Genomic DNA, 15,255 nt, shown 5'->3' on the forward strand with positions numbered 1-15,255 from the left:
GTCTTTTCCTCAGGGTCAAAAAGCTAAACTTTTATAAAATCCACAACATAGGTCTGCTGGATTGCGATTAGATTGGAAACATTACAATTGGTCCCCCTCCCCCCCGCCCGGTTGTTTTAGTACCTTTCTGTCTCTTCTATGTGTAACTTAGTGTATAACTTCAAAATATATATCAGTATATTCAGTAAGATATTATATGTGGAATAAAATAAAAGAGTTTCTGGTGAAATAGTGTTAAGGTAAAAATGATGTTCCATCATTACAGCATTTCTCAGAAGTTTTTCTATCATAACTTAATATAGTATGGGTCTTAGACCAGGAGTGAGATGGAGAATAATATTTAGATTTTCCATCTTAAACTTCATTAACCTGAGACAAATACTCACATTTGTCTAAAAATACTCCTCTAGATATAAGAGCTAAAAACAAACTCTAATTACCATATATGCTACCATTCCCTCTAGCTACAACACTGCCACTGAAATCCCAAGAAAAAGATATATGTGTCTGTATGTGTGTGTAACTTTTCAATATATTGCTCATTGACAAAAATGTATGGCATCCACAGACGTCCAAATGAAAGGAACCCAGAAATCCTGAGGTATAAGCCAACACGCTGGTAGCTTTCAACATAGGAAAACGTGAGAACCCCAAGTACCTAGAGTTTCTGCTTTAATGCTAATACAGTACATTGTAAAAAAGGAGGGTATTCCTCAATGGGAAATTTAATAGGAGATTCCCAGATAAAACTAGTAGAGGGAGCAATTAAGATACTAAATAGTATGCTGGGTACAAAGGAAAGGAGTAAGCTCTTTTAGGAGATAGTAATAACATCAAGCTAGTCCTTATTTGGTAAATATGTGACTAAATGAAAACAAATACTGCTCCTATTAAATATCATAATTTTTTGAGACTGCAATTAATAATAAAGCTAAAATACTAGATAATGTTTGGTAATGTAGTTATTAAAGTAATAGTGCTCTTAGTTCCTTGTAATACTTTATAGAAGAAAAAGAAATTTAAATAACTTCAGAATTTTTAAGTATATAAAGTGAAACCTCTAGAACAACTACCACATAAATAGAAAAAGAATATAATGTCAGACTATCAAAGGAAAAAGAATCAGACTGTCTATTACCCACATAAAAAAAAATAGAGGGGGGCACCTTTATCATCCTAAAGAAGGGAAAACAAGGCAAAAGCAAGAAAACAAATCAAATGAAAGCACAAATTAAGATGGTAAAAATAAATCAAAGTATATCAGTATGACAATGCAAAAATTGTACTGACTGCTCTGGCTCGAAAAGAACAGTTATCAAACTGTGTGGCAGGTTGAGTTCACCAAGAAGAGATTTGGCATGGATGTTTACTATGGAAAGCCCTTGGAGATAAGAGCTCTACAAGGGAACGAAAGCTGCTTTGGGAATACCAAAAAATTGAGTTCAATATAGTCCAATGACTAACCCCACAGACAGCCCTGGAACTAAAAAGGCCCTTCTGTTTTCCTAAATTGGGTTGTGATATCCAGATCCACATGATCAGCCACAAGATCACAGGCCATCCCAGCACCAGAACACTTTCGATTCTCTGCGATCTTTAGGTTGTAAAAAGACTGGCAAAATAAGTGTTTAATTTTGGAGTGTCTAGTTAGGATTTTTACCTAGAACCTAGTAGGACAAAAAATTCCCAAACCCAAAACCAAAGCAACAGAAGTAAATAATAAGGGTAATGACAGAAAGCAGAATTTAATGCAATTTAAAACAAAAATGCAAGAAAGTAAATGATAATAGAAAATCAATGAAACATCTGGTTCTTAGAGAACATCGAAAAACTTGACAAACCACCAAGACTGGCGAAGAAAAGACAAACTACCAACATCACTAATGAAACATGAGGTACACTAGAGACTCTTCAAACATCAAAAGAATAAGTGAATAAAGTGATCAACTCTACACACATACATTTGGCCAGTTAAGACTCCGTGTAATTAATTGGTGGAGAGACAGACCACTAAGCCAGTGGGGCAAAATAGAACCCAGATAGAGAGCTACACAATTATGCCCGCTGATTGCTGATAAAGATGCAAAAGCAACGCAAGAGTGAAAATATAGCCTTTTCAACCAATAGCGCTGAAGCAGTTGGATATCCACTGGAAAAAAAATAAAAAGAATATTAATCTAAACTTTGCACTTCATACAAAAATTAACTAAATGAATCAATGGTTTAAATGTAGCATAAGCTATTAAAAAAAAAAAAAAAAACAGAAAATCTTCAGGATCTATATCTAAGCAAAGAGTTCTAGATGACACCAGAAGCATGATCCATAAAAGAAGAAAAATGATAAGCTAGAATTCATTAAAATTTAAAAAGAAAACTTATTCTCTGTTGACCCTATTAAGGTGATGAAAAGACAAGTTATAGACTGCATATCTAACAGAAAGCTAATATATAGAATATGTAAAGAGCTCCTGAATCTAGAAAGAAAAAAAATCTATTTAGAAAATGGGCAAAGATATGTAGACATTTTACCAAAAAGGATATATGTACAACAAATAAGCACATGAAAAAATGCTCAATATCCTAAGCCATTAGGGGAGTGCAGATTAAAACCACAATGAGATATAACTGCCCATAAAAGTAACTAAAATAAAAATAGTGACAACACAAAACATTGGCAAAGATGCAAAGGAACTGTATCACTCATATGTTGCTATTGGAATTGTAATTCTGAAAAAGTTTAACTGTAATCATTAGTTTGTTCTCTATGATTGAGAGGTTGTTTCTTGATTTACCTTTTTTAAATTAATTAATTAATTTATGTTGCTTTTGGTCTTATGTTTCTTAAATTCCACATATAAGTAAAATCCCATGTTATTTGCCTTCCTCTGAGTTAGTTTAAAATTATACTGTCTAGATCCATCCACACTGTTGCAAATGGTAAGATTTCATTCTTTTTATGGCTGAATAATATTCCATTGTGTATATATAATATTTCTTTATCCATCCATCTATCTATGGACACAGGCTGCTTCTGTTATTCATTCATTGCAAATATTGCTTCATTAAACACAAGGATGCATTTATCTTTTCAAGTTAGTGTTCTTCTATTCTTTGAATAAATACCCAGTAGAACAATTACAGGATCATAGGGTAGTTCTATTTTTAATTTTTTGAGGAATCTTCATACTGTTTTCGGTAGTGGCTGCACCAGTTGCATCCCACCAACAGTGCAGGAAGGCTCCCCTTTCTCCACATCCTTGCCAACACTTGTTTCTTGTGTTGTTGATTTTAGCCCTTCTGACAGATGCGTGTTGATATCTCATTGTGGTTTAAGTTTACGTTTCCCTGATGATGAGTGATGTTGAGCATTTTTTCGTGTGTCTGTTGGCCATCTGGATGCCTTCTTTGGAGAAATGTCTGTTCATTCTTCTGCCCACTTTTTAATTGGATTATTGTGGGGGGGAGGGTTTTGAGTTGTATAAATACGTTCTTCATATGTTTTTGATACTAACCTTTTATTGGCTGTGTCATTTGTAGATATCTTCTCCCATTCAGTAGATTGTCTTTCAGTTTTGTTGATTGTTCCTTTGCTCTGTAGAAGCTTTTTATTTTGGATGTAGTCCCAATAGTTTATATGTGCTTTTGTTTCCCTAGACATATCTAGAAAAGTGTTGCTGTGGCTGATGTCAAAGAAATTACTGCCTATACTGTCATCCAGAATTTTTATGGTTTTAAGTTTCACACTTAGGTCCTTAATCCATCTTGAGTGTATTTTTGTATAGTGTAAGAAAGTGATCTAGTTTCACTTTTTGCAAATAGCTGTCCAGTTTTTGTAACACCATTCATTGAAGAGATTATTTCCCATTGTATATTCTTGCCTCCTTTGTCTAGCATTAATCGACCACAAATCATTTGTTTATTTCTAGACTTCTATTCTGTTCCATGGATCTATATGTCTCTTTTTTTGTGTCAGTACCATGCTGTTTTGATTACTAAAGCTTTGTAGTAAAACTTGACATCTGGGACTGTGATGCCTCCAGTTTTGCTTTTCTTTTTCAAGAATGCTTTGCCTACTCAGGGTCTTTTGTGATCCTATATAGATTTTAGGGATTTTTGTTCTAGTTCTGTGAAAATGATGTTAGTATCTGATAGGGATTACATTAAATGTATAGATTGCTTTGGGTAGTAAGGACATCTTAAAAATATTTGTTCCCCCAATCTTTGAGCATGGACTATCTTCCCATTTATTTGTGTCATCTTCAATTTCTTTCTTCAATGTTTTATAGTTTTCAGAGTAAAGGTCTTTCCCTCCTTGGTTAAATTTATTCTTAGATATTTTATTATTTTTGGTGCAATTTTAAATGGGATTATTTCCTTAATTTCTCTTTCTGCTGATTCATTATTAGTGTACACCAATGCAATGGATTTTCTGTACATTAATTTTGTATCCTGCTATTTTACTGAATTCATTTATCAGTTCTAGCAGTTTTTCGGAGGCATCTTTAGGATTTTCTATATAAAGTATCATATTATTGGCAAATAGTGAAAGTTTTACCCCTTCCTTGCCAATTTGGATGACTTTTATTTCTTTTTGTTGTCTGATTGCTCTGACTAGGACTTCCAGTATTGTGCTGAATGAAAGTGGTGAGAGTGGACATATTGTCTTATTCTTGACCTTAGTGGAAAAGCTCTCAGTATTTCACAATTGAGTATGTCAGTTGTGGGTTTTTCATAGATGACCTTTATTATACTGAGATGTTTCCTCTAAACCTGCTTTATTGAGGGCTTTTATCATGAGTGGATGTTGTACTTTGTCAAATACTTTTTCTGCATCTGTTGAAATGATCATATCATTTTTATCCTTTCTTATTAATGTGGTATATTACATTGATTGATTTGCAAATACTGAACTACCCTGGCATCCCAGGAATTAATCCCAGTTGATTAGGTGAATGATTTTTTTAATACATTGTTGGATTCTCTTTGCTAATATTTTGTTGAGGGAATTTTGTACCTGTGTACCTATATGCATCAATGATATCAGCCTCTAGTGTTCTCTCTCTCTCTCTCTATATATATTTTTTCAGTAACTCTATTTGGTTTTGGCATCAGGGTAATAGAATAAATTTGGAAGCTTTTTTCCCTCTTCTGTTTTTTGGAATACTTTGAAAAGAATAGGTGTTAACTCTTCTTTAAATGCTTGGTTGAGTTTAACTGTGAAACCATCTGGTCTAGGACTTTTGTTTGTTGAGAATTTTTTTTTTCAAAATTTTATATATTTATTTGTCAGAAACAGAGAGAGCACAAGCAGAGGGAAAAGCAGGCTCCCTACCAACGAAGGAGCCCAATGCAGGACTCAATCCCAGGACTCTGGGATCACAACCTGAGCTGAAGGCAGCCACTTAATTGACTGAGCCACCCAAGCATTCTTGTTTGTTGGGAATTTTTGTTGTTGTTGTTGATGATTCAGTTTAATTACTGGTGATCAGTCTTTTCAAATTTTCTGTTTTTTCCTGTCTTAGTTTTGGGAGGTTTTGGGGAAATATATCCATTTCTTCTAGGTTGTCCAGTTTGTTAGCATGTAATTTTCCATAGCATTCTCTTAAAATTCTTTGTATTTCTGTACTATTGGCTGTTATTGCTCCTCTCTCATTTGTGATTTTATTTATTTGAGTCCTTTCTCTTTTTTTCTTGATAAGTATGGCTACTAGTTTATCGATTTTGTTGATTTTTTAAAGAACCAGCTCTTAGTTCATTGATCTGTTCTATTGTTTTGTAGTTTCTATCTCATTTATTTTTGTTCTAACTTTTATTATTTCCTCCCTTCTGCTGGTTTTAGGTTTGGTTTGTTCTTTTCCTAGCTCCTTTAGGTGAAGGTTAAGTTGTTGGAGATTTTTCTTACCTCTGGAGGTATGCCTGTATTCTGTAAACTCCTGTCTTAGAACTGCTTTTGCTGCATCCCAAAGGTTTTGAACTATTGTGCTTTCATTTTTGTTTGCTTCCATGTACTTTTTTTATTTCTTCCTTTATTGCCTGGTCAATCCATTCATTGCTTGGTAGCATGTTATTTAACCTCCATGTTTTGTGGTTTTCCAGATTTTTTTTTTTGTGTGTGACTGACTTCTAGTTTCATAGTATTGTGGTCAAAATGGTGCATGGACTTCAGTTTTGGGTTTTGGGTTTATTTTTATTTATTTATTTATTTATTTATTTTTAATTTGTTGAAGCCTAATATGTGATCTGTTCTGGAGAATGTTCCATGTGCACTTGAAAAGAATGTGCATTTTGCAGTTTTAGGATGAAATGTTCTGAATCTGTCTGTTAAATCCATCGGGTCCAGTGTGTCATTCAAAGCCATTGTATCCTTGTAGATTTTCTGTTTAGATGATCTGTCCATTCATGTAAGTGGGGTGTTAAAGTTCCCTACTATTAATATATTTCTATCAATTATTTCCTTTCTGTTGTTGTTATTAATTGTTGTATCTTTTTGGAAGTTTCATATTGGGTACATAAATATTTACAGTTATTAAATCTTTTGTTGTATTATTCCCTTTATGACTCTATAGTATCTTTATGTGTCTCTTGTTACAGTCTTTGTTTAAAGTAATTTTTGTTCTGTTTAAGTATTACTACTCAGGCTTTCTTTTCACTTTCATTTGCATGACAAATGCTTTTCAATCACAAGAGTCTTTTAAATGTGGAAGAGGGAAGTGGAATAGTCTGCTTCTGAGTGATGTGAAGAAAGAAAAATTCCAAAGGACATTGCTGGCTTTCAAGAAGGAAAAGGAAGCCACTAGAAGCTGGAAAAGTCAAGAAGATGGATTGTCCCCTAGAAACTCTAGTTAGGATTCCAGCAGTGTTGACACCTGATTTTAGCCCATTGAGAGTCATTTCAAACCTCCGTCCTCCAGAACCGTAAGATGATAGTTTTGTTTGTTTTAAGCCCCTAAGTTGTGGTATTTCTTTTTTTATAGCAGCAGTTCCTGAGGTGATCTTGATTGTGTTTTAGAAGTTTTGGAAGATGTTACCACTGGGGAAAACTAGATGAAGGGCACATGAAATCTAACACTGGAATCTACAGTTATCTCAGAAAAGGAGTTTAATTTACACACACACACACACACACACACACACACACACATGCTTTCCTTAGCAATTTGGAATATATTTAATTTTAGAATTTTATTAATATTTGTCTAAGACTTTTAACATCTTGTTTTCTCATTTAAAAGTTGTCTTTTAAAGCATATATTTTAAAAAGATAATCACAGTATTGAGATGATGATCCTGGTCTTGGTATCAAAGCATTATTGCTAATAACTGACTCCATTTTTATAATGAGATATTGGATTTATATGTGCTTTTTCAGGACCATATTATATAGAGAGAGATACTATAATGTGATATGTGTATTGGGCTCTGCAATTGGGTGTTTTCAAAGCCAGTCTGACCAACAGTCTACTCTAACCTTAAACAAATTATTTAAACTTTCTAAGACATTTTCTCACCTGTGAAATTGGGGATAGTTATGGGATACCCTATAGTACCCACTTATTGTGAAATGTTGATAATTAACTTTTTTAAAGAAAATATGCTATATTTGTATTTGCATCAGATTAAGTTGAAAAATGCAGAGTATTCAAAATTTTAATTATCTGAGAGTGAGTAAAAATCCCTATGTACCAATCCATGCCTACTTAGGAAAAATTCTAATTTGTGTGGTCCTCACCAGAAAGTGCTTTATAAGTGGCCCCAAAAGATCCTTTCCTAATTTATCTTTTCTCATGATGAAAAGGCCAAGTGATTTAAGGCATTTAGAAAGTGACTTTTGACTTAATACCAGGTAACATAGTTGGGATAGATCTATACAAATACTCAAAGTAGTATTTCTCTGTTTATTTTTCTGACATCTTACAGTGTTTCTGATTAAAGGGTGAGTTTCATTTTTCTGACAATGAATGGCTCCTTCAGAGATCACGTTAAACCTATTTTCTATTAGAAAGAAGGCAAATTGCAAGTTATCTCCTGGGACACTAAAAGCATCTGAGACTCACATACTTATTTGAATATTAAACATCATTTTAGGAAATAAAAGCTATCCATATAACTTTTATTCTAATTTGCACACCTATAAATTAGGTTCTAAGATTCTTCAGAGTGTAAGTGGAAATCTTTAAAATTTCCTCTGAGAAATAAAAGAACACAATGAGCAGTGATTTGATTTCTAGCCTCTCTTCATGAATTCATTGAGTGTTAAGTACTATTGTATTTTACTAGATGGAATAGTTCCATAGGGTATCCAGTGTTAAAACAGGACACTGTGTCCCTGAAAACCAGTTCCTTGCCTTTTGAGATAAGGGTGCAGAACTGTGTGCGATAGAACCCAATCAAAATTTAATTGTTTGAGCATCCCTTTCACCATGATTGTGCTAAAAGAAAACAAGAGTCAGTGTGATGGAGAAAACCAAGTAAAAAGAAAGTTTCTCACTTAGTGGGATTATCTACTCGACTCTACGACATTATGGATATGCCTACTCACAAAGAGAGTGCCTCAGTGGTTTTAAGTCTCTGGCCCTCCTGGGACTTAGGCATCTCTATATCTGCAGTGAACTCCACCTTTATCAGTATTAATATTGTGCCCCAGCTGGCAAGAGATTTTTATTATTGTTTCAACTGTCAGGTGCTGTGACTAAGAAAGTAGGTCAGCATCCCATGATAAGAAGATCAAGCATAATTACAGATGTCTTTAAGGCAGAGAGAGAGGTATCAGTGACATAGGAAGCTGATTGAACTTTGTATAATCAATTATTCAGAAAACTTATATAACTTTATAATATGCTGATAATATATATGAATGAACTAAGATAACCCTTTGTGCTGAGATAGAGAAATGAAGAGACCACTGTGGTCAGACCCCAGAGAGGATACATATAGATGTATTAGGGAAGGGTAGATGACACCCAGGATGTGTAGAGCTGTGTAATCATTCGTGCTGTCTCTTGCGCCTAGTGGAGACATACCTTCCCTTTCTTTAGTCCCTTAAGGATATGGGAAAGACCATATTAAATGGATTGAACACTAGTAAGCTTGATTTTGAAGTGGGAATTATGCATTCACAAGCTGGCCTATAACTCAGGGAATACCTTAAGTAGAAAGTTAAAGTTATCACAGTAAAATCATCCCTGCTTTAAGATTTTCAAGGTAACATTGGCTTCTGAAGAATATTTTATAATAATATGTCTACAATAAAATTTACAATAAAATACAAAAGGTTTCTACCTCAGAACCTTCTGCATGATGACTATGAAGTTCTGAGTGGTTAGAAAGATTTGCTGCACTCATGATTTTTGTGTTTTTGCTTCCCACATACTTTGGAGATATTTTCTTGGTAAAGAAAAAATGCCATATGAATATAACATATTATTTGCCTTGGCCCTTGTTATATTCAAGCAGAAAGCTTATTCTTATCAAGAATAATACTAGTTCTGGGACTAGCCTGTAAGTAAAGCTGAAATGTAGTCCAATACAGTCGCCTTCACTCACTTATTCATCCAACAAAATTGAGTACTCCCTGTGCTCCAGATACTATTAAAGGTGAGTAAACAAAACAAATTACTCCTATGGACTTATATTCTAATGAAGGAATACGTTAACAAAGAAATATATACTATGCTAGTTGACAGTAAGTGCTATGAATAATAGAAGGAATGATAATAGTAAGAAAAACAGTAGTAGTAGTCAATAGTCACGTAAAGGAGTCGGAGAGAAAAATGGCAGGAGCAGAAGTAAGAGAAATGGGGGCAAGGCTACAAGAGTCAGACAAGTGGGACCTGAGGCCCTAGCAAGTATCTTGAATAACAGGGGAGTCCTTAGGGTTTTGAAGAGATAAGTACAATATCCAAATTAATCTTGAAAAAATACCACCTCGGGCCATTTTGTGGATAGTCAACAAATGCAGTGGTAGTGAGACCAGTGAGAAGACGAGAACAGTGACTCATGTGGTTTGAACTGGGGCGACAATAGTAGAGGTGGGAAGGCAAGCAGTGGTCAGGTTCTGGGTCAATTTTAAAGCCCTTTCAAATAGGATGTGTTGAAGGAATGGAATTGGTAAGTGAGAAAGAGAAAGGAGTCCAGAAACTCAGTGACCTTTGGTTTGAGCAGTTGGAATAGAAGGGAGGTGCCATTACTGAGACCTAGAATAAGAGGTGAGGACTGAAGCTCAGAAGCCTGTTTGGAAACATTGACATCGATGGCATTCTTAGAGATGCAAGAGAGGCTGAGGGGATTGCTGAATGTTCACGTCTGGAGCTCAGAAGAGGGAGTGAGGCTGCAGTTATAAATTGGGAAGCCTTCAGCGTATTAAATCCATGGGATGGGATGATAGCACCTGGAAGTAAATGTAGATAGAGACAACTTCAAGTTTGGTTATGACTGATGTGTTTACAGAGCAAGAACTATACTAGTTCATAATTTAGGGCTCAGGCCAGCTGGTAACAGGTTGTATATATCTGAGCATTAAAAGAGGGGGTAAAAACAAAAACAAAAACAAAAAAGACCTTCTTCCTTCTGTTTCAAAACTGCTGAGCTACTGAAACATCTCTAATGAGGGACGGTGGTGATGTCATCCACAGAAGAGATTCTTGTACCCTACAGAAAAAGAGATATGAGAGATGGCAGCTGTGGCCCAAAATAGATTTTTGCTGGCTCTCCAGATTTGAAAAATTCAAGTTTTTGTTTCTATTCCAATAGGGCAACACTGATTGATTCAAAGATACAGTCAAGAAAATTCGTGATTCTCAAAAAAGATTTGGGGAGACTAAATCCCAAGAAAGCACTCCACTTCCTAAGAAATTGGCCAAAGGGTGATGAGAGCCATTGTCATTTAGAATATAATGTTGGTGTAAATTCGGGAACAGTCACAGCCTGCATGACCTGTAACCTTGTTTGCAGTTAACACCAGCTTTGTGGAGTCTTATTTCTACAATTCAAAATGCTCATTTATAATATTTCACATTCTTTGCTTAACTTCTCTATATTGTTTTTCTAACTTGTAGACAGGCAATGAAAGATATAAAGATGTCAATTTTTTAAATTGGTGTTTGTAATACGTTGATATCGCTGTCCTCTTTACAGATTCTCTTTGCTCCTTCTTTCATTTGGTTCATTTTTCAAGTAGAGACGTAGTAAGCAAAATAATTCTATGCATCATCTGGGTTTATTCTGTGTTTTGGATAATAGCAGTAGAACGTTTTGTTGCTGACAGTCATTGGGTGAAAGGGAGCTGGGGAAGGTCCAGTCGCAGACTTCTGATTTCCCTCTGTCTCGTTGCTGTAATGTGCATTTGTAAAGAAGCTTTGGACTTTGCATTTTTGATTTTTCACACTTGCAAAGGAAGAGAAAGCACTGCAATTCTGGGCATGTGTAGTTAGCTATGATGGCTCTCTATGAAGTAGTCCATTTGCCTGTGGCCCCCGAGGAAAACTGTGGTGCATAAAATCCCTTCCTTCTAACAGATTGTCAAAGGGCTGGATGTCTTCTGGTGGCATTCCCTTCTTTAGAGCCCTGGCAATATTGTCTCTGAAAGTACTACCTAGTAATTGTAAATTGGTGTAATAAAAGTAAGATACATGAATTTTTTAAAAAGAGGAAGAATTCAAGAGAAAAGGAAAAAAAAACTAACAAAGTGGCAGAGAGTACTAGAACTCAAACCGATTTTCTAGTACTTGCTCTACTATTCATTGTGTGACCAAGGGCAGGTCAGGAAGCTCTATTAATATAACATAATAATCTGCCTAATGAGGTGCTATGAGATAATATATGAAATTGTTTAAGTATAATATAAAAATGCTGAATAAGTTTGCTCAGGGTATAGCAAAGTAACATAGGTAAATCGCTGTCTTAGTAATAAAATCTACATATTTTATCCAGCATATTATGTAGCGCCTTTAAAATCGTTAAATAACTTAAATATTTAGAAGTCTTGCTCCATTGATTAGTTCATTAACTCATTGATTAGTTAAGAAAACTAATTTGTTTTTGAATGTACTGTATGAGAACTTGTGTCCTGTTAAATGAAGGGCTCCCACAGAACTTGTAGCAAACATAAATATCTCTCAGAGCCATCACCCCCTTGCCAGGCTGATATGTTCCCCAAGGCCGTGTTATCTCTGGAGGTGGCCAATGAGGACTTCTTTAATGAATGACTGCGTCAGTCATTTATAAAGCCTTAACTAGAGAAGAGTCTCTTTATTGACACTAACCTAAAACCATTGCAGAGCCACTTCAAACTGCTCCCAACCCCACTTTCCCCTTTCTATCTGTTCTACACATTTCTTCATGTTTAACAGCATAATCTAATCAAAGCAAAGACACAATAAAAAGCAGAGTCTAAATTTATTTACCCAAAATTACATTGGACCACATTTGCCTTATGCAAACGAAGGCAAGATAATAAATGTCTATTAAAAAAATAGAGGGGCACCTGGGTGGCTCAGTGGGTTAAAGCCTCTGCCTTTGGCTCAGGTCATGATCTCAGGGTCCTGGGATCGAGCCCTGCATTGGGCTCTCTGCTCAGCAAGGAGCCTGCTTCCTCCTCTCTCTCTCTCTGCCTGCCTCTCTGCCTATTTATGATCTCTGTCTGTCAAATAAATAAGTAAAATCTTTAAAAAAAAAAAGAAAGAAATTCTTCTGTTAGGTCAATGTGCATTTATTTTAAAAGTCTGTGAAACGCAAATTTTGTGTTGTATTTAGAAAAGTCATCAAAGTTTTTAACTTAATTTCAAATTTCCTCAGGATATTTGTGTTCAGAGTAAGCTAAATAAAGCTGGTGGTGGCAAATATAGATATATTTTAGTCTGCCCACGTTATTAGTAAAAGCAGAAGTACATATCAAAATTATTTTCTGGGGGCGCCTGGGTGGCTCAGTCGTTAAGTGTCTGCCTTCAGCTCAGGTCATGATCCCAGGGTGGTGGGATGGAGCCCCGCATCAGGCTGTCTGCTCAGCGGGAGGCCTGGTTCTCCCTCTCCCATACCCTTCCTTGTGTTCCCTCTCTAGCTGTTTATCAATCTGTCAAATAAATAAATAAAATCTTAAAAAAACCCAACTATATTCTGCACACACACACCACATACACACACACACATCACCTAGGCAACCTTTTAAAATTGGGACATGCAGAGAATATTCAAAATGAGGATCAATTTAGAATTCCATTAAGCCCCTGGTGAACAGAGGAACATGATAAAATTCTTAATCATTGCATACACAGAAACTTCATTTTTTTTTTCTTTTGGATATTTTTTTAGAACTGGTTCATTGTTCTCTCAACTGCAAAAGGCTTTCATGACCTCTGGCCCAAGCTCCTCTTACCTCCTGTTAGTAAAAACCCCTTCCTGCCCGTCTAACCAACTTTGTGGTTAAAACTTTGTAACCACAAAAGCTGAAGAAGTCAGAGAAGTTTTACCTGGGAAAGGGGACTTCTCTTCTGGAAAATGGCACTTAGGCTGGGGAGATGACCACTTGCTCACTTCAGTCATCAAGCACTGTTTTTTTGAAATTGAGGATTTCTCTCAGCAACAGCAGAACACAGTGTAATGGTATGCAAAAGTCTAATGGATTAATTAGGCTTATATTGGGCAGTTTGTCACCTCACCAGAATTTACAAAATTGATTGAATGAGTAAAACGTTCTGGGATTTAAGCCCATTATTTCCAAATGAATTCTCGTGAAATTATGTGTTTTCTAGATGGGGTCTGCAGTTTTGACTTTACCTGCCACTCCCTTTTCTGATAAACAGCTTGTTAAATTCTAAGTATCTTACCAAGTGTAGAAAACCTGTATGTGGAAGCTAAATTGTTTTCCATAAACATCAAATTGCTTCTCAGATTATTCATTGGTCATCTGAGAGGGAGGAGATATGTGACAGAGTGAAAAAAGGACAAATGATATTTGAAGAATCTGGGACAAAGCGGAGAAGAAAAGAAAGCAAGAAATGTCTACACTGTATGGGATTCTGGTATGGGCTAGGGTTTTTTTTGTTGTTGTTGATTTTTTGGTTTTTTGTTTGTTTGTTTGTTTGTTTGTTTAAGATTTTATTTATTTACTTGAGAGAGCAATAACACAGAGAGGGGGCGAGAGAGAGCCTGAGCAGGGGGCAAGGACAGAGGAAGAGAGAGCAGATCCAGGCTGAACTTGGAGCCGAACACAGACTCCAACCCAGGATCACCAGATCATGATCTGAGCAGAAGTCAGAGGCTTAACCAACTGAGTGAGTCATCCAGGCACCCGGCTGTGGGGTAGGATTTAAGAGCATGGAGTGATAAATGGCAGAGTGGTAGGTAGCGGCAGTCATTGGGTCAGTGGAGAAGAAAAGATAAAGGGCAATAAATGAATGAAGCCTGATGGACAGTACTTTCACCTACTTAAAAATCGTGTCTAGGGCTAGCTTTGCTACTTTGCATCTAGTCTGTGAAGAAATAGATGTGAAACCTCATATTAAACAGCCACAGTATGCTTGCTATGATTCTACTAGGGCTAAAGAAATAGCTCCTATCACTTTCAACACATTTTCTGTCTTCAGTTATGTTCTTGATTTCTAAAGTTAAATATTCCAAGCTGCTATTTTTGTGTTGACTCTTGGGAATATCAAAGTCCTGTGTGCATTTTTTAAAAAATATATTTCTAAATTAAATGTTCAAAATTTGCTTCTTTGCACCAGATGATGAAGCTGGTAAAACTATAGGAGCAATTAAGTTCTATTAGACTGTTACACAGTGTCTCTGGGAAAGTGCTTCTGGCTTTATCATTTTAGTCAGTTTAAATGAGATTGGAAGAATCACCAGGGAATCCACTGTGCAGAGCTGCCTCCTGGCTGTGGACGAAATGGCCAGCTCTAGCAGGACTTTCCTCTCCATGATTTTGTTACAAGTGACAGCTGTGTTCCTAGTGCAAAAATAAAAACTCAAAGCCACCCACAGAGTTCTCCCCAAAATAACTTATTGCCAGGAGATCTGAATATGATCCAGAAAGTTTTTTGTTTGTTTTTATTTTTTGTTTTTTTATTTTTTAAAAGATTTTATTTCTTTGAGAGAGAAAGAGAGACAGAGACAGAGCATGAGCAAAGGGGAGGGGCAGAGGGAGAGGGAGAAGCAGACTCTCTGCTGAGCAGGGACCCTGATTCCAGCTCCATTCCAGGACCTTGAGATCATGACCAGAGCCTAAGGCAGATGGTTAACTGACTGAGCCATCCAGGCACC

Source organism: Mustela erminea, chromosome 9 (assembly GCF_009829155.1).
Source record: "Mustela erminea isolate mMusErm1 chromosome 9, mMusErm1.Pri, whole genome shotgun sequence".
In the NCBI taxonomy this organism is placed as follows: Eukaryota; Metazoa; Chordata; class Mammalia; order Carnivora; family Mustelidae; genus Mustela; species Mustela erminea.